At 38.8% G+C, this 20,166-nt stretch overlaps 1 long non-coding RNA gene across 2 annotated transcripts in view; it reads right to left on the bottom strand.

Moving 5' to 3' along the window:
- LOC108541032 (uncharacterized) overlaps positions 1 to 12,506 on the bottom strand; it is a 28,567-nt gene extending 16,061 nt beyond the window's left edge. For both annotated transcript variants that reach the window (XR_001888839.1, XR_001888838.1), the window contains exon 1: positions 12,312 to 12,506. This is a non-coding gene — a long non-coding RNA (uncharacterized LOC108541032). The remainder of the gene's footprint in view (positions 1 to 12,311) is intronic.
- Between the last annotated feature and the right edge of the window lie 7,660 nt (positions 12,507 to 20,166).

Genomic DNA, 20,166 nt, shown 5'->3' with positions numbered 1-20,166 from the left:
TTTCAGCTGGCCAGCACCGAGGAATGCAGGATGCAAAGCTAGGAAAAGATCCGTTGATCCATCCCAGGGCACTTGAGAAGATTTGAAGAATACATACTGGTCACCCATCAACCTATCTGTAGTCACTCCCTGAAACAAGGGTAAGTTAATCCTATCAAAAGCCCTTAAGGCAACAGTAAATATTCTATTTTTTTTCTTTCAGTGAATTACAAGTGGTACCTAGCTTATTATATTCCCTAGATAATTGTTACTTTTTATATTCTTTACCTTCTTTTAAAAAGAAGGATGCACTAGTTTGCTAACATTCATTTACATGCCTTTGATAAATTACTGTAACCAGATTAGGGAGATAAAATAACCAGTCTATTAATTACAATGATTATTATTTAATGGAAAATGGGATTCTAGGCAAAGTGTATAGTGAGAAGAAAGCTTAGCAATGCATTATACAGATGTGGTATTTTATCTTAAAGAGTAAGATAAGTGTCCAGTCTATTCCACAATCTAGAGAATATGTTCATTAACTCTGCAAGATTTATATGTATAATTGACTGCAATATTTTAACACTATTTGCTTGATTCGGAGGTACATGAAGAACAAGAAAAAACTGTAACTTCAATTAAATTGAATAAATACCTCAACGAACATATTAAAGGCCAGATCTACCCAGCAATGTGAGAAGCAGAGGGCTGAACAAGAGTTCAAAATTTTTTTTTTAATGAAACAATACATTATTCTAACTTGAAGTCACTGGGAATTTACATTTAAAAGGATAGAGGTTGAAAGGAGCGCTTCCCCCACATCAATTATCCTCATAATTAACTTCAAAATAACCAAAAGGTAATATTTGGAGAAATGTTGGTGCTTTCTAAAAAAGAAACAGCATTATGGCCAAATCCCGAACCAATCACCGAGACATTTGATCTTATCTCACTCCCCTCAACTATAAAAAAGAGAATAATATTGCATCTGCCATCATGGAGTTATATGAATTAAAGCTGGCTTCTATCTACAAACTCTGGCCAAATCTAGCCAGCTGCTGTTTTTGTGTGGCCCTTGACCTATGAATGGCTTTTATATTTTTAAATGATTGGGAAAAGAAAATCAAAATAACAATACTCTTTTGTGATGTGAAAATTTTATGAAATTCAAATTTCAGTGTTCATAAATAAAGTTTTATTGGAACACAGCTATCCTCACTCACATATTGTCTGTGGCTGCTTTAGTGCTATAACAGCAGAATTGAGTATTTGTGACAGAGACCATATGGCCAACAAAGGCTAATATATTTATCATCTGGCCTTTTACAGAAAAAGTTTGCCGACCTCTGAACAAAAGGAGTAACACAGAAATTCTCAATGTTCGTTACACATCACCTGGGGAGCTTTAAAAAAAACCCATTTGCCCATGTTACACACCAGACCAATTAAATAAGAATCTCTGGGAGTAGACTCCAGGCAACAATAATTTTAAAACTTCCCAGGAAATTCCAGTGACCAGCCAGATACGAGAACCAGCAGACTTACATGCTATGTATGGTGTGTAAACTTAACACATAGTAAGACCTTGGTGATTGTTAGCTGGCTCGATAAAATAAATCCTCCTTTTTAATTCCTCATTGTATTTCAGTAAAATGATGTTATTAAATATGCACTGGGTGCAAAATATTTTGTTTTTCTTCCCTCACTCTTTCCTTCCTGCCTACCTCTATTCCAACCTGCATGAAAGAGTTAAAACAAGAAGAAAAACTAACTTTCCCTGTAGGACTTGAGTTTCTAAACATTCACACGCTCAGTATTTTATATTTTCATTTATTCATTCCACAGATTTTTAGTGTGTAATATCAAGTTTTACACAATACTTATGGCACGTAAGCACTCCCAAGATGTGCTTTCAAGGTTCTGGAGAGTGCCCAGTGTTCTTGTAAACAGCCTTTTGAATCTTCTAGGGTTCTTGTAAATAGTCCTTGATATGGTTTGGCTGTGACCCCACCCAAATCTCATCTTGAATTGTAGCTCCCATAATTCCCATGTGTTGTGGGAGGGACCCGGTGAGAGGTAATTGAATCATGGGGGTGAGTCTTTCCTGTGTTGTTCTCCTGATAGTGAATAACTCTCACAAGATCTGATGGTTTTATAAAGGGATGCACATGCTGTCCTGCCTGCTGCCATGTGAGATGTGACTTTGCTCCTCCTTCTCCTTTGCCATGATTGTGAAGCCTCCCCAGTCATGTGGAACTGTGAGTCAATTAAACCTCTTTCCTTCATAAATTACCCAATCTCGGGTATGTCTTTATTAGAAGTGTGAGGACAGACAAATACAGTCTTATAGCCTAACTGGTTTAATAGTAGGCTTAAATTAATAAATGCGTGGCATCTTCAATAGGCAATAACTAAAAAGAGCTCTTGAATGTATGTGTAGTAAAGCAACCAAAATAATTGATTGGCTGGGTATGTCCACTCCACATGCATAAAACCCAAGAGTAGTTCACTTTTTTGTCACAATCTAAATCTTCTAAAATGAGAACACCCTCTAAATCTTCCCAAACAAGAAATGGATATGGACAGAGATAGAACTACAACTAGGACAGAGAGAATAAGTACATGGATTTTGAATTCACACAACCAAGTTCAATTCCAGCTTCATTGGTCACTAGCTTCATGACCTTGGGGCAATTACTCACCTCTCAGGGCCTCGATTTTCTCAGCTGGAAAATGGGAATAGCAGTTCCTATCTCACAGAAATGAGGAAATTATTTTCTAAACATATTTTTTAATTGTGAGAGTTTTCCCCTAATTCTTAGACTGTGAGGCTGAAAGATGTCTTTATAGCGTGGTGCACAGGGATCGACCCCTCTGCGCCAGGCACTTGGCTCTCCTCACCTGAGGTCCTCACTTTTTTTTTTTTTGAGACAGTGTCTTACTCTGTCACCCAGGTTAGAGTGCAGTGCCACAATCTCGGCTCACTGCAACCTCTGCCTCCTGGGTTCAAGCAATTCTTGCACCTCAGCTAGTTTTTCTATTTTTAGCAGAGACAGGGTTTCACAATGTTGGCCAGACCTTAAGTGATCCACCCACCTTGGCCTCCCAAAGTGCTGGGATTACAGGCATAAGCCACCGCTCCTGGCTGAGCATTGTTCTTTATGGCCAAATATGAACTCCTTGCGGGAAGGGATTGTATTTATGCAGACACTCCCCAAATTACATCACAGTCCCGTTCAAGAAGGCCTTGCAAAGCATGGATTTGGTGTACACTGAAAATACATAGACTTCATAAAGACCTTTAAATTACCCATAGCTCTTCAGAGAAATTAGTGGACAACAGTTCCTATTTGCAATTTTCAGGACATTGGTCCCAAGGTCAAGTATATCTTTCACAGCCTTCAATAGTGGAGTTGCTTTTAACTCTTGAAAATGTATATTCTTAGGGGCATATTTTCTCTAAAGTCAATCTCTTTTTATTCATATAAGACTTTCTGTGCTGTGTCATCTCCTGTATTTCTTTTTAATAGTCCCACCTTTTTTCTTGCTTTTTGTGTCTATTCCAGCAGTCTCAACATGCATTTTTTAATCATGTAAATTCCTACATGACCCACTAGTAGCCTCATACTGCAAGAGTTCACAATACTTTCTTTCCTGTTTCTAACTTCAAGACTTTGCTTAAGTGGTCATTAGGCTAAGTGGCATGCATTTTAAACTATGATTCACCATCTTCCTTGTAAGTCAGTCCTCTATTTCTATAAGTAACTATAAGTTTTCCTCCTGAACTCTGCTCTATGAACCCTTTAAGTTCCAAAGATGCAAAACATTGTTCATGCTTTTTTTTTTTTCTTTTTTAGATGGAGTTTCGCTCTTGTCGCCCAGGCTGGAGTGCAATGGTGTGATCTCAGCTCACTGCAACCTCTGCCTCCTGGGTTCAAGTGATTCTCCTGTCTCAGCCTCCCGAGTAGCTGGGATTACAGGTGCCTGCCACTATGCCCAGCTAATTTTTGTATTTTTAGTAGAGACGGGGTTTTACCATGTTGCCCAGGCTGGTCTCGAACTCCTGACCTCAGATGATCTGCCCGCCTCGGCCTCCCAAAGTTCTGGGATTACAGGCGTGAGGCTCCATGCCCAGCCCATCTTTCATGCATTTCATCCATAAATTACCACAATTTAAAAAATATTTCCCAAATGAAGTTCATGAAATTTAGACTGTGGATGCCTTTGTGTTTCTTTACCATTTTTATTTTCTATTATAAATTCCTCTTCTTAAATTAGAAACTGTTCCTCTCTTCTTGCTCTTACTTTGTCAATTTTTAGTCCTGAATAAAATAAAGCAAAGGGGAAAATAAAACTAATAAACCGAAATAATACAAGATAATGCAATGAGAATACACATGGTACCAGAAACCACATGGGGCTGAAGAGAAGGGCCTTCCCTCTCATGTGAGTGCCGTCTGCCTTTCCCTCTCTATTCCCAATATTCATCTCTGCCTGAGATACTTTACATTTCCGTATATCACACTAATATTTTCACATCTCTAAAACTGTATTCCGTCCCTTATGGAACAACTTACAAAAGGTTGATGTTATGCAAGTCAAGAGTTGCACAATCTAAGAGTCTCTAACCTCTGCATTGCACTTTTTTTTTTTTTAGTTTAGGAGCAAAGGTTTAATAGGCAAGAGAGATAGAAAGAGAAAGGAAAACAGCTCTCTCTCTCTAGTGAGAGAGAGGGGACTTCCGAGAGGAAAGGCTCTGCTTTGCACATTTTGTTTATTTAGTTGGTGTTAGTTGATTGATTTCTCTGTAACAACAGAACTCAGGGACCTTAATACCTGACCACACAAACCAAATAGAAAGGGTTGACAAATGTCTAAGAGACTCAATCATCTACTATATTAGTTGTCTATTGCTGTATAACAATTACCCCAAAACTTAGTTGCTTGAAACAGAAAACACAAATTATGTCACAGTCTCTGTGGGGTAAGAATTCAGGTGCAGCTTAGCAGGGTGCCCTTGGTTCAACATCTCTCACAAATCAAAGTGTTTGCTGGGCATGCAGTCCTATGTGAAGGCTTTTCTGGTAGGTATCTGTCTCCAAGCTCACTCAAGTGGTTGCTAGCAGGATCTAGTTCCTTGTGCCACATGATGTATGCAGTATGTGCATGTCTCTGTAGCACATACGGAAAGGTGTAGGCTCTTTGAAAAGATCAGTAAGGTAAACAATGCTCTGGCCAGTCCAAATATAAAAAAGGGAGAGAGAAAGAAAAGAATAGGATTAACGATGAGAAAGTATATACAGCAACAGGTATGATTACTTTAAAACTTATCAGTGAACTATATGTTATTCTATTTTGCTAAATTGAAAACCTCAGTCAAATGTATTATTTTCTAGAAAAATATAAATTACAAGACTTTCTCAAGAAGAATTAGAAAACTCAAATAAACCAAAATTATTAAAGAAATGAAAAGCAATTATTAAAACATGAGCCACACAAAAGCCCATACTGTTGTTTGGGGAGTTCTAACCACCTTCAAGAAACAGAAAATCCCTACATCATTTAAATTTTGCAAGCATAAAAAGATGGAAACATACCAATTACTGTTACAAAATGTGCCCAATAGTAACTAATCCCACACTTATGCCTAATAGATACAAAAAATGCTAAATGAAACCTTAGTATACTAAATTCAGATGTATAACACAAAGGTTATGCATCATAACCAAGTAGGTTTTATTCCAGGAATGCAATGGTGCCCCAACTTGGAAAATGGATTAATATATGTTACAACATCAATTGGACAAAATAAACAGTTCATATAACCATCTTGATAGAAAGGAGAGGTAAAGTATGAGATAAAATTCACTATCAATTTCTAATTTTATAAAAACTATTAATAAAATAGAATATAAGAGTTTCCCTTACCATTAATTACAGTAATATCTTTCCCTGACCAACTTTTCCAGTAAATCAGGAGTAATATGAGGAAGTCAATCATCACCACTTCTATTTAAGATTGTGCTCTAATTTCAATACATGCAATTAAACCTGAAAACAAAATATTGTGAAGGGGAAAGAAAAATGGCCAGGAATTATACATGTTATGGTTGCTTACCTATGAAAGATATTGAAAAAAGGAGATTTATCTGAAAAAGTATTGGAACTGACATCCCAGTTAGTATTCAGCTGCTATGGCATAGAAAATTTGTACAAACTGTTCATACCCAGTGTCTGAACCGATTGGTTCATTCTCAGACTGCATCACTAGCATTTTGATTTGTGACTTCTAATAAGATATATCATTAAGAAGGCTGGCAATAAAACAATAGGTAAATCAGCAGCTTTCCTACTTACCAATTGTGACCAGTTTAAAAAAACATAAAGGCAAGATGATCCTATTGGTAGTAGTAAAAAGACATAAAATATCTAGAAATAAGCTGGACAAAATTATGCAAGATCTTAATAAAAATGATTAAATTTTACTGAGGGCCATATAAAAAGACCTGTATATTGACAAATTGCATTCCTGTAGTAAGAATAACGAATATCATTACAAATTCTCTGCAAATTAACCTACACATGTAACTCAGTCTTACTGAAAATCTAATGGAATTTCTTTTCAGAGCTTGACAAAATTCTGGGAGAATAAACACGCAAACATGTTTTCAAAAAGAAGAATAATGAGTTGGGGTTTTCCTTAGCAGATATCCAAATGTGTTATAAAGCCACAATATGTACAGTAATTTGACATAGATGCCAACATAGACACATCAGTGAAATCAAGTAGAAAATCCGAAAGCAGACCTGTGTATATTTAAGAATTTAGTGAATGATAAAGATGGCATTTCAAATCTGTGGGGAAAAGATAAATTATTCAATTAATAGCTGAGGGAAATATGGTGACTAGTTTTATAATCTTGAGATTGGGAAGGCCTTTCTGAACATGACACTACAGGATGAAATCATAGAGGAAAATAAAGATACTTTTGACCTCCAAAAAGTTATACTGACAAAAATTAATATTGGCCATTAAATAAATTAGAAAATAACTTTTTTTAAGGCAAGATTTTCTTGTTTATCCTCTATCACTAGATCCTGCAACAGCGTGTGACACATAGTAGACATTTGAATGAGTGGATACATAAACAAGTTCTGGCAAGTCAGTAAGAGAAAAAATGAACACCTCCATTTTTACCATGAGCAAAAGACATGGATCAAAAAGAAGAAACATGAAAGGTCAGTAAAAAAAAGCTCAAATAGTATACATTACACCAACAGTAAGGTAAATACAAACTGAAACAATAATTCACCATTTTTTACGTATTACTGTTTCCCTTTTTAAACTGAAATGGCCAACATACAGGCAAAGAAGCACTCATAAACTGCTGGTAGGAAAATTAAAATCTGTGCAATATAACTGAAAGTCTTTAAAACTGCAGACTCTCTGACCTAGTAATTTCACTCCTAGGAATTTATTTCTAAGGAAATTATTAAACAAGCATGCAAAGACATATATACAAGGATATTCATCAAACACTCTTTACAAGAGTGACAACTAGAAACAAGCGTTCACAAATAGAGAACTGGTTTCATAAACCTTGGTATACATTTTCAGTCGAATACCATGCAAGAAGGATAAGTAATGATGCAACTATGTATTAGCTAATATCAAAAGATGTTCATCATATGCTGTTAGTTCAGAAAGCCGGTTACAAAACAGCATATGTAAAAATCATGTTTGCATGCCTAGAAAAAATAGACAATAAATATTAAAATTTCAAGAGTGATTTTTTATCATGGTAGTTTCCTCTTCTCCTTCTTCTTCTTCTTCTTCTTCTTCTTCTTCTTCTTCTTCTTCTCCTTCTCCTTCTCCTTCTCCTTCTCCTTCTCCTTCTCCTTCTTCTTCTTCTTCTTCTTCTTCTTCTTCTTCTTCTTCTTCTTCTTCTTCTTCTTCTTCTTCTTCTTCTTCTTTTTTCTTTTTTTTTTTTTAAGATAGAGTCTTGCTCTGTTGCCGAGGCTGGAGTGCAGTGGCGCGATCTCGGCTCACTTGGATTACAGGCTTGCGCCACCATGCTCAGCCAATTTTTTGTATTTTTAGTAGAGACTGGGTTTCACTGTGTTAGCCAGGATGGTCTCGATCTCCTGACCTCGTGATCTGCCTGCCTTTGCCTCCCAAAGTGCTGAGATTACAGGCGTGAGCCACCTTATTTTCTTCTTAATGATCTTTTATGTGATCTAATTATTTACACAACCATGTGCTACTTCTATAACAAAAGTGTTGATTTTTAAAAATAACGTAAAAGTAGTATTTGGTCTATGAAAATAAATCTTTTGTTGTCTTTTTTGATGTTTCCATCCCCCGAGCTTACTCTTTTTACTATATATATATTGTTATATATATAATATATATTACATATTATATATAATATACATAATATATAATATATACATAATTATATATACAATTGTATATATAATATATATTTTATATATACAATTTGCAAGCATTTGTGAGAAGGTAACATTTGGAAATTATTAAATGGTAACCCCTAAATTGCCCTCCAACCTCCACTACCATATTCAGCTGCAATCTTCCACCCACTTTATCACATTACCCTGCTTTACTTTTTAAAAATTTTCTTTGCAGCCTTCTAGGTGAAGTCAGGTCATTTATACATTTGCATAATTGCTATTCATTTTTTTCTGCCAGAATGTAATCTCCATGAGATCAGGGACTTGCACTGTTTATGCACAAAGCTATATCCCAGTACCTAGGACAGTGACTGATATATAGTTGAGGCTCAATAAATATGTGTTGAATAAATGAATGAGTGAATGAGTTTGTTTTGGAAGAGTTGGTTTACTTTATATGGTTCTGCAAAGAGTCATTGCCTCTTGAGAACCTTTTGGAATTAGATCTACTAATTTTCTCTATTAAGCAGTGAGGCCGACCTTCCAGACAGTGGTATATGATAGAAATCACTCAAGCCTAGAAATCAGTAGAGCTGGACTCCAGTTCTGATCTCACCACAAGCAAGCTTCATAAACAAATCAGTTTTGAAGTTCTTGCTACACAAGATTAGCCCTAATCAAAAGCTGAAAAGGTCAAGAGGCTGCTGCCCTTGCTTCCTGTGTGCTGTTCTACATCTTCAGCAGGGTCCACATGCTCTCCTCTATGCCCCTGCCCCCTCCTGCTTCACTCTCCCAGTTGGTGGTAAGGCTGCTTGAGCCTCTGAAATGGTGAATTTGTGTGTCAGCCTGACTGGGCTAGGGGCTGCCCAGATGGGTGGCAAAACATTTTTCTGGATGTGTCTGTGAGGGTATTTCTGGAAGAGATTGGCATTTGAACTGGGAGACTGAGTAAATAAAATCACCCTTACCAATGTGGGTGGACATTATCCAATTACTGAGGGCTCACAGAACCAAAAGGCAAAGGAAAGGCAAATTCACTCTCTTCTTGAGTTGAGACATCCATCGTTTCCTCCCTTCAGACATTGGAACTCCTGGTTCTTCAGCCTTCAGACATGAACTGAATTATACTATTGACTTTCCTGATTCTACAGCTTGCAGATGGCAGACAGTGACATTTCTCAGTCTCCATAATCACGTGAGCCAATTCCCATGTCAATCAATCAATCAGTCAATCAATCAATCTTCTGTTGATTTTGCTTCTCTGGAGAGCCCTGACTAACACAGCCTGTATAGGTTGCACTCTGCCCATCTCCAGGGGATATAGATTCATATGCTTGCACTTATGACCTTCCTCACTTGCATCTCATGGAAATGCACTTTCAAGGTAGTATCCAAAAAACTCACATAGATTGTCTTATACCCTACCTGCTTACTCATAAGTGCAAAATAATTTTGTTGTCTGCAAAACAGAATCTCTGGAGCAGAATCATTGTCATCTTGTGATTTATAACACTCAAGTGACAAAAAATATGCTAGATAATGACAAGGCACATTTACCAGTCACCTATGTACACCCCATGCATGATGGTATAAAAAAAATCACAATGTTTTCTAATACACAATAACTTAATGACCAATAGATGTTATCACTAACTATCCATCCAACTCTTTAAATACCATCAGTCCTGCAGAAGGTAGAAAAAGTTGAATCACCTCCTAGCTTGGTGGGCTTGAGATCTAAATTGTAAATGTGAGATACTATTATCTGAGCCTCCCAGGATTGCCTTGGCACTGGGAGGACTAGTACTGCACTCTTGAATTTAATCCTCCCTGTTTTTTTTTTCCCCCAGATATTTATAACACAGCTGTGGAAAGGTGCTCCTGGCAGGAAGTTGGCATACAACTTCTCAGGCTGGGAGCAAATATCTGAATCAGTTAGGAAGAAAACACTCCAAATGGATCAATTTGTTCAAATTTTAGAGTTGAAATTCAGGTCTGGAGACACTGAGTGATGTCACAGAATAGATAATTTATCTGATAACCCAAGTTTCAAGTCCCTGCTTTTCTTCAATTTTCAAGTAATACAGGCCAAAGCTGATTTCCTCTTATGCAGAAGTCAATGATCACATCAAAGTAGGCCTACTTCAAGATGCTGCATGAAAGACTCTACTATCAAGCATAGGTTTGACTTTCCAGAATCAGATTTTAAAAGCCTTTGGCACTTAAATAAAACATCTTCATTTTGTAACAGACCAGCCTTTTCTTTCCTTTTGCAGGAGTGGGAAGTGAAATTACATACCATGTGGTTTTCATCATTTAAAACATCGGAATTTTAAGACTGTGGAAAAGATATTGAAGGTATTTATGGGACAGCCAGGTATGAGACTATCTGGGCTGGAGAGAAAATAAATGACTTGAGACTGGAAGACTTAACTATTCACTGGACTCAGAGAACACCAATCATCTTTGTTCTACAAGAGAAATCAGAGACTACGTTCTACTACCCAGGAAATGGCAGTTAATGGAATAGCTCAAAAGAGAGAGCAGCCTTTGAAACATATGCAGATTGCACATCAGCTGCTGGCGGGCTGGAAGAAAATAGGAGCACTACTGGCAATGATACATTCTCCACTCAGGCCACATAGCCAGACAGTGCTGCATCAACTCAGCCAATGTTGTGCAGCATCCCACGATTACTAAAGTGCTTAAGTAGAGACTATCTCATCTGATCTTCACATTTATCCTTTGAGAGGAGCAGGCTAAAGCTAGTTTCTCTGGAACATAGGACCAGCTTAGCGAATGGCCCATGGATATCTTCAAATAAATTGAATCAGTCAGTAACATGGGCTGGAGTGAGAGTCAAGACTAGAAGGCCTAGGAATTTTAAGATTCTCATGGGCTTATAAGATTATGTGTATGCATTTCTGCAACCTCCACTGCATCTACAGTAGTCATTTACAGAATCATTAATTGCTGCTTTGCTGCTAACAACTAGTAATATTTATTAAGCATTTGCAATTTGCCATTAATTTTCTAAGCATATCACATAGATTACCTTATTTTAATCTCACAATTACCCTAAAAGAAACTCAATAAATATCCATTGAGTGAATGGCTGAACTTAAGTCAGTCAAATAATACTTGGTGATACTACTTTCTCCCTTTACAACCACAACGTCATGACCTCCATTTGACTCTATTGGGAAGCATCTGGATGCTAGAAAGGAAAGGGAATAAAAGATCACCTTGACTGCAGCATAGAAATTGTACTCATGGAAAAGAGAATCCTTGGAAAAGGATGCCATGGCTCAGATATGAAATGATGAAGATCTAAACTAAGGATGTGATCATTGAGTTGAAGAGGAGACAGAATATTTAAGTGAACTAGTCTTGCTGCTGGACTGGATAGAGATAGGGAAAGAAAGGACGCCGTAATGGTGGTCAGGGATCTGGTATGAACAACCTGAGCGAATGGAGTTCAATTCAGAGAAACAAAGGATGATGGTGCTTTGGAGGATGAGGATGTTGATTCCTGTTTTGGATGAGTTGAATTTGAAGCACCTGCCAGGCATCCAGAGGCTGAAGTCCAGTTGAGTAAAAAAAAATTACATCTGAAACTTCAGGACGGAGACCTGGGATGGAAAAGATCAGCTTCCATCAGCCTGACTTGGGAATCATCCACTGAGAGAGAGTAACGAAGCCATGGAAACGCCTGTGCCCACCCAAGCTACATGGTTTGGACTTTGTCCTGTAGTCAGGGAACCACTTCCCATCTACTTTCCAGGTTTCTCACACCTGGAGGGCCTCACCACTGTTCACCATGTCACAGTGGCATCCTGTCTTCTGCAGCTCTCTCCCTCCTCAACCACCATCTGGGTGATTGCCACCATGCTTTAAACAAACTCTGTTCTTACCCAGTTTGGTTCCTTGTCTTCTCCTCTTCATCACTTGAAGCATAAGCTCCCCACTGCCCTTACAGACTCCTGAAGGGCACTGTGCCGTTTTCCACTCCCTAACTCCAGTCCAGCATCCACCCTTTGCTGGGGTTGATAGTGACATTTCAATCACTGCCCCTGCCACTCTGCCCCAGGTTCAGAAAGAACAGTGACTCCTCGACCAAGCAGAAATGAAGAGTGCCCTCCCCAGCCCCTTGCACTCTGTCTCACACCCACATTTGCATTCCTTCTCAGCTTGTTTCCACTCTGCCAGTTTTGTTTGCATGTCTGGCACTAGGGGTGGCTCCCAGGGCCTTTTGCAGTCCTCTTCTTTCACCCAGAAGGAAGGTGGACCAGTCTGACTCCAACGTGCTGCCGAATGCCAACTGGCAGGTGGCTGGGTGAAGGGAGGGTGATGACATGGCAGGGCACTCCCAGCAGGCAGGAAATCAGGGCACCAGATTGGCACCCACAGTTGCAGCTTCAAACCGTCAACAACAGCCAGAATCCTGGACGATGAACCTTCCTGTCATTCCCACAATCTTGGAATCTTCTCAGAGTGGCTTGAATACTAATGTAAAGGAAATTTCTCAGAAACCACATTCAGTCTGGGAGTCAGGGAGCCAAAATTGTATCTCATCCTCTTCTAGGTACATGCGACATACAGACTCACTCCCAAAACCAGTCCTAATCTCCTCAAAGATGGGGGAGAGAGCAATTGCTAGACAAATGTCGCAACCAATGTTCTTCCTCTGCAGACATACCCGCTTCTGCTTTGTTCTTCTCAAATTTGGGGAGATAGTGTCATATTGCTTTGCAGCTTCAGGGTAGCATGCCTTCTCCTGATTTCTAAGAATTTCTACCAGAGAATGCATGGAAACCATCAGCATCCCATCTTGAAACTAAACTTTATTCCTAAATGGGCTTCTCTCCAGCTATCGCTCCCACTCTCAGAAACTCACCTTCTCCTTCCTTGAGAAAAGAAGGCTTTTTCCTCTCTGCACCCACCGCTGCTCAACATCTACACAACCCTTCCAGGTTTTCTCTCTCATGTATACACCACAGCAGTTTTCATTTCTATTCCATTTAATCAGATCTCACCATGCCCCATGGGCAACCTTATGAACAAAAGGCAACAGCTCATTTGGGTTAGGATGTGTTCTAGATATTTCTTGTTTTCCTTTCCAGATCCACTCTCCACCCTTTTCTACCCTGCTCTGTATCTTGGGAGGCCAGCTCCTGAGAACTGTGGCAGTGGGCTTCCGTGTGTGCTAGCAATGGGAGTTTAGCCAATGAGAGACCTCAGCAGGAGATCAGAGGGTGAGAGGAAAGTGAGGTAAGGGTTTATTGCCCCAGCTCCATCTCTTCAAAGCACTGCAAACCGGATGCATCTCTCTGCTGTAGGTTACAGCTCCTGTTAGAAGGCTCTTTCCTTAAAGACCCTCTTTCTGAGCTCCCCATAGCTGCTCCACCACTTGTCCCTTCAGGTCTGGGGGTGGTAAAGACTCCCTGCTGGTGCAAGCCCCAGGGTATTGCAATATTCCTCCCTGACTTGCTGAAACCCTTCCCATACCTTTGTAAGTCTTTCTTTGATAAACCTCTCCTCAAATACCCATATTAAGTATGTTGTCTGTCTCTGGCCTGGACCCTGAATGAAACAGGAGACTGTTACTACATTATGATGGAGGATTTTTGCTAATTTAGCTCAATTTAATTTAACAAATATCAACTAAGTGCCTAGGACCTGTTTATTATTTTAAAATAATCATTTTTAAAATGAGCAAACTATATAATCTGTTAGGTGACTCATGCTATGAAGAAAAAATGAATCAAATAAATGGGACAGGGAGTGTCAGAGGTTGGGAGGTATGCAATTTCATATAGGGTGGCCAAAGATGGTCTCACAGAGAACAGATTTGAATGAGAGTGCAGTGAGGGCACAATGAAGTACAGTATGCACACAGAAGGTTTCCTTCAAAGAGTTTACACCCAAGTTAGGAAGACGAGATGGACACACAGGAAATTACACATGCCACAAGATAGTAAGTCAAGAAATGTTAAATGGCAGTAGATGATTAAATGCCAGCAAAAAAACAATGTATATGATAGTAAGTTCTTCCATTGTCCTAGGTGGTGTATTTTTGCAAAACAGGCTTTGAAATGAAGCTTAGTTTGTCGTGTGTTTATTAGAAAGTGCCCTGGGCAACAATATCTGTAGAAAGAAGGAGAAGGAATCAGGGTTGGCTGCAAGGAGAAGTCAAACTGCAATGTAGGCCTGACAGCCTCGGCTAGACATTCAGGAAGCTCTACAGCTAAAATGGCTCATCAGAGTTGTACTGTGTTGGACTGAAATGACAGAGCCTTTAGATGCTCATCTTGATCCATCACTGGATGTGGGTTGGCACCTGGGAAGGTATGACCTTGGGCTAGTCAGCTTTCTGAAGCTAAAACAATCCTTGTGAGAGCTGAGAGCCACAGGCTAGAGCAAAATATCTTTCTCTGAAGGGGGATCTGGACAGCATATCTCTGTGTACACATAAACAATTACCAAAAATAATTGAAAATGAGATTGTTTAACCATTATCTGTACATCACTGAAGAATCCTAGTTACTAGAGATGTGCAAATACAAATCGTATTTTTGGTTCTGCATAGTACGTATCTATGATTTTGAGGTTGATCTTGAGGAAGAGTCTAGATTGTTAAAGTAAAGGTCTGTAGTCTCTTAAAAAAGGTGGTAAAAATCTAAGACACATGTTCTCTAAGAAAAAGTCCTGCCAAATGTATCTCACTTCCTTTGAAAATGTTATTAAATTAGTCCATCAGGGGATTTGATAGAGTATGTCTAGATTTCAGAGAAATTATGATGATGTTCTTGTCAGAATGGCATGGTAGACTACATGCCTGCCATATCAATTCAACCTCACCTTCCAGTTTCATCAGCTTAATCATCTCTGTAAGATGCAGATCTTCTTACTCAATGATTCCACTCTCCCTGCTTCTTATCCTCAGTCAACAGGACAGGCTTGACCAAGGAAGCCAATCTGTCACCAGGTCAATGACCAGATTCTCTCCTTCCAGAATTCGAACAGGAAAAAAGGAAAGACAAGAAAGAAAGAGAAGAAAGAGAGAAAGAACAAAAAAAGAAAGAAAGAAAGAAGGAAAGAAAGAAAGAAAGAAAGAGAGAGAGAGAGGAAAGAAAGAAAGAAAGAAAGAAAGAAAGAAAGAAAGAAAGAAAGAAAGAAAGAGAGAAAGGGAGGAAGGAAGGAAGGAAGCAGGGAGGGAAGGAAGGAAGGAAGGAAGGAAGGAAGGAAGAGGGAAGGGGAGGGGAGGGGAGGGAAGGGAAAACAAGAGGAAAAGGAAAGAAGGGAAGGAAAAGGAAGGGAAGGGAAGGGAAGGGAAGGGAAGGGAAGGGAAGGGAAGGGAAAGCCAGAAGGGAAGGGAAGGCCAGGGAAGGGAAGGCCAGGGGAGGGAAGAAAGAGCAGGCAGATGGCATTGGTTCCCAGAACAGTATGTTCATGTGAAATGGTGCCAGGGTGCCATGGAAAGTCAAAACTAAAGGGAAGCGAAGCCACGAGTCTCACTGAACCAGTCAAGAAGTAAGAAAAATTAAGAAGATCTGGAGAGTATGTGTAGACCCAAATAGGAGAAACGGAGAAATCAGCTGACTAATGGTTTTCCAATTCCGTGGGGTCCAGCATTATTTCCTACAAGTGAATTATATCAGAATTCCTTGTGTCCTTAGAAGCCTATTTTTACTTAAGCCACTTTAAATATGTTTGTGTTACTTGCAAGCCGATAATGCCTAAAATGACTCTCTAATCATATTCTTATAAATTGTATAATATACTGGTTAATGAACCAGATGGCAATATATTAAATGGGTTATTAATTGGTTAGAAAAAAAAATCCAGAAAACAACTGCTTAATTAGTTGATAGATACATAGAAGGGGTTCCAAATGGCTTCTATAGTGCTGTATCCTCATTGCTGAGGCATTCGAAAGTTTTCTCTGTGATTAGAATGTATGCTGCCTGAAAGTAGGTATTATGAATACCTCACAAAGTACCCATGTTTAGGACAGAGCACAGTGTTGACACACAGTAGGTGTTCAGTAGAAAAGCTAAGTTTATAAAAATACAGATTTTGCAGATAACATGAATCAAAGAAAGATAGTAATTTTGATGGATGAGATAATCAAAAATCAGCATAGGAAAATAATTATATTTTATAAGAATAACTGCAAAGTTCTGGAAATGGGTCCAAAAGACAAAAAGTGTATCTTAGGCGCCACATGCAGAATATCTTGTTTGGTCCTGGGCACCACCTTCAGATAACAAAACATAAACAAGAGTATAGTTAGAGGATGAGGATCAGAAGGGCAAAGTGACTCAAAAGCATTTCAGAAAGGTCGGGGGATGAATAACCCACAGAACTATAAACTTACAGCACAAAGTGTGGTGAATGAAGGCAGCCTTCAAGCCTCTAAACAGTTGTCATGAAGATGAAGAATTGACTCATTAAGTCTCTCTCTTCCAAGAGAGAAAAAACTAAGACCCATGGGTGGAATCTATATTCTTTCTATCGGTGAAAAATCCATTGAGCAACTTAACTTCACCCAATCACTGTCTTGGTACTGGCTACACTCTGCCGAACAAAGCAGACAGCCTGCCTTCATGAAACTGATGGTCTAGCAGGGATACTCACGTTCATCAAAATATCATGGCATAAATGCATAAGAAGGGCTATGAGGATGAGTAGAGAGTGCTATCAAAGTTCCCTGAAGCTAGAGGAATGGATTTGTTTTGATTTAATTTTTGCTTTGTATTGTTTTGTTTTATTTAAGAGTTCAAGAAACTGAAAAGCAATATTGTCGAAGCCTACTGAACAAATGGGAGAATGGCATAAACTATGGGAGAGAGAATTAAAATGTTAGAGCAAAAGACCAGGGAAGAGATATTAAGTCATAAAGTAAATTAGGGTGGTGGCAATGCAAGTAGAGAGAAATTGTTGCATTTAAGGTTCATTTTGGAGGTAAAACCTAAATGACTTCAGGATATATTGGGCAGAGGTAAGTAAGACATTCATTAATTCAACTTGATATTTGTTATTATCTGGGTGAAAACTGACCTAAAATATTTTATACTCTTCATAAAGTGTTTATTGAGTCAATGAAACAAATTTGGAGGGAAGGGACTTGCAAGGGTGTGTTTAACCAGCTTCAGAGAATAAATATGTAAATATTTTAAGGGCTTAGGTAAATGCCCTGTTAAAGTAACCTCACATTGTCCCTATAATTTGAAATAAATTTCCAAAGTTCAGGTTGCTCACAGATCCAAATCAGTCTTTATCCTTCAATCACTTACCCATTCAAAAATTTTTATTTAACATTTAAAATACACGAGAAGCTGTTTGAGTTGCAAAGATGGATCAGGAAAGGACTTGTACAAAAGTAAGAGGAACACAGACTGTGTCCTACCTTGGGGCTCCTGAGACGTTTGCAACGCAAACGATCTAGAGAAACAGTGAAGGTTTCATTTGTGCTGTGCCTTGGAAGGTGGGGCATTCAGCACAGATAGGCAGGCATTCTAAGAGGAATCAGCATGCCATGGCAGCAAGGGGGTTGGGAACATGGGCTGGAACAGTAAAAGTATTAAAATAGTCTGGGGTGACGACTGGAAAGTGTTAGTAAAACATTTAATTAATGAAAAATGAAAATATTCCTCCCTAATGTACTTTATGCATCACAGATTCATCTGAACTTATAGGTGAAATGGAAATTTAGAGAGCAAATTCTTCAATCCCTTTGGCTTTCATCATTGTGTTGCTAAGGCTTGACTGTCTGAGCCAGGACCTAGGACACAAGTGGTCTTTCTCCCATAGCAAAGAAACAATAAATATTGCTCTAACTTCCAGGTTTCTGATGATTAGATCCTGTTTTCTCTCCAATATTCTCCTAAATTCTGAGTGGTGTTGTTGTTTTATACTTAAGCTTCTAGGTCATCCACATGCCCCACTGATATGGTTTGGTTGTGGCTCCACCCAAATCTCATCTTGAATTGTAGCTCCCATAATTCCTGTGTGTCATGAAAGGTACTCAGTGGGAGGTAATTGAATCATGGGGGAGGGTTTTTCCTGTGCTGTTCTCACAATAGTAATGCGTCTCATGAGATCTGATGGTTTTATAAAGGGGAGTTCCCTTGTACATGCTCTCTCTTGCCTGCAGCCATGTAAGATGTCCTTTTGTTCTTCCTTCATCTTCCACCCATGATTGTGAGGCCTCCCCAGCCATATGGAACTGTGAGTCAACTAAACCTCTTACCTTTACAAATTCCCCAGTCTCAGCTATGTATTTATTAGCAGTGTGAGAACAGACTAATACACCCACCAAGTCTGACTTCCATTTATGGGGCTCCAAGATACCAAGTAAGCCTGCAAGTCCTTATTTGGGGCACAAACGTTTGAGGTCCTCCTAAGGTACCTTGTGTCTGTTTTTCTCTTATAATCCCCATACAAGGCTGCACACTTCCAAGAAAGAAGTGTGTGGAGCCAGCTCTGAAGACTATATGCCTAAATGGAGTCAAGGAAACATGAGATTGATGGCTACTCACCCAAAAAATTAGCAGCAGACGTAAATCTTGCTGCCAAACGAGCTGATCTACATTTTTATTTTGGCTGAGAAATATCGCAAATTTTTTAATAGACATTCTTCTATAATATGACATCTTTTCTTTACAAATGTCCATGCCTTTTATTAGTCAACTGCTAGTGGCTACTTATTTTTATCTATTTCTTCCAATAGTAGTCAAGCCAAAATTATCTATCTATTCTCATTCACCTTTTTGACTAATCCTACCAATTCAAAAAAAAAAATGACTGGTCAGGGTCAAGAACAAAGTAAGACTAAACTTACACAGTATAGACTCCACTTTAACCTTACTATTGTTCTACTAACCTGAGCTTCCCAGCCTCTATAATTAGGTAGTGACAGTTAAGAGCTTCAAATTATACAGAGGAATCAGTTATTCCTGGCAGCCTCCCTCTTCATACCAAAGATATCACCATTTGCCTGGTTCTAGGAAACTCAATGCCTGCATTTCCCTTGAGGGCCACCTAGGGAGTTTCTCATGTTGAAGGATGGTTTATTTAACTTATCACAGCTAGTGTTTCTGAAAGATGGTGAGGCTCACAACGTAATAACCACCTGTCATTTCTTATTAGTTAGATATTTCACACTGGAGATTTGTTATATTAAAGGGCACTAAAATTATTGACATCAGATAACTGACTTATAATTAAATTTTATATAGATTATTAAAATACCGTTGTCACTGTTATAGGGCAAAAATAATGGCAACGAGATAGGTTCATGACAGAATTCACTTATTTCCAGCACACCATGTCAGTATGTCATTAAGTGGAGACTTTGTCAGACCTACTGGTAAAGTCTTACAGGCATGAACCACTGCATCCAGTTCTCCGCTCTGCTGAGAGCCCCACTCCCAGTGAATGGAAAGAGTGGTCCCATGCTTACAACTCTCTCTTGGAGTGGGGAACTTGGAGAAGAGGTCTAATAGCTACGGCAGGCTCTGACGCAAAGAAAACCCATGTAAAAAGACAGACTAATCACTCGTGAAATCTAAAGTAGAAAAAAAATGATAAAAAGCTGAAAGGACTGTAAAAATAATTGTCCTAAGGTTTCTCTCCATATTAACCTCTGTTCAAAATCCCTCAGTTCAAAATCGTCTGGGGAAAACTACAAAGTGAGAAATCAAATATTTGCCGACGTCTTCCCAGAAAAGTCCAGCTTACAACTGCACTCCCTCCTCTGAATTT

Source organism: Rhinopithecus bieti, unplaced genomic scaffold (assembly GCF_001698545.2).
Source record: "Rhinopithecus bieti isolate Rb0 unplaced genomic scaffold, ASM169854v2 scaffold_17861, whole genome shotgun sequence".
Taxonomy (NCBI): domain Eukaryota; kingdom Metazoa; phylum Chordata; class Mammalia; order Primates; family Cercopithecidae; genus Rhinopithecus; species Rhinopithecus bieti.
The sequence above is the reverse complement of the archived record's forward strand: the minus strand, read 5'-3'. Positions and strand labels throughout refer to the sequence as shown.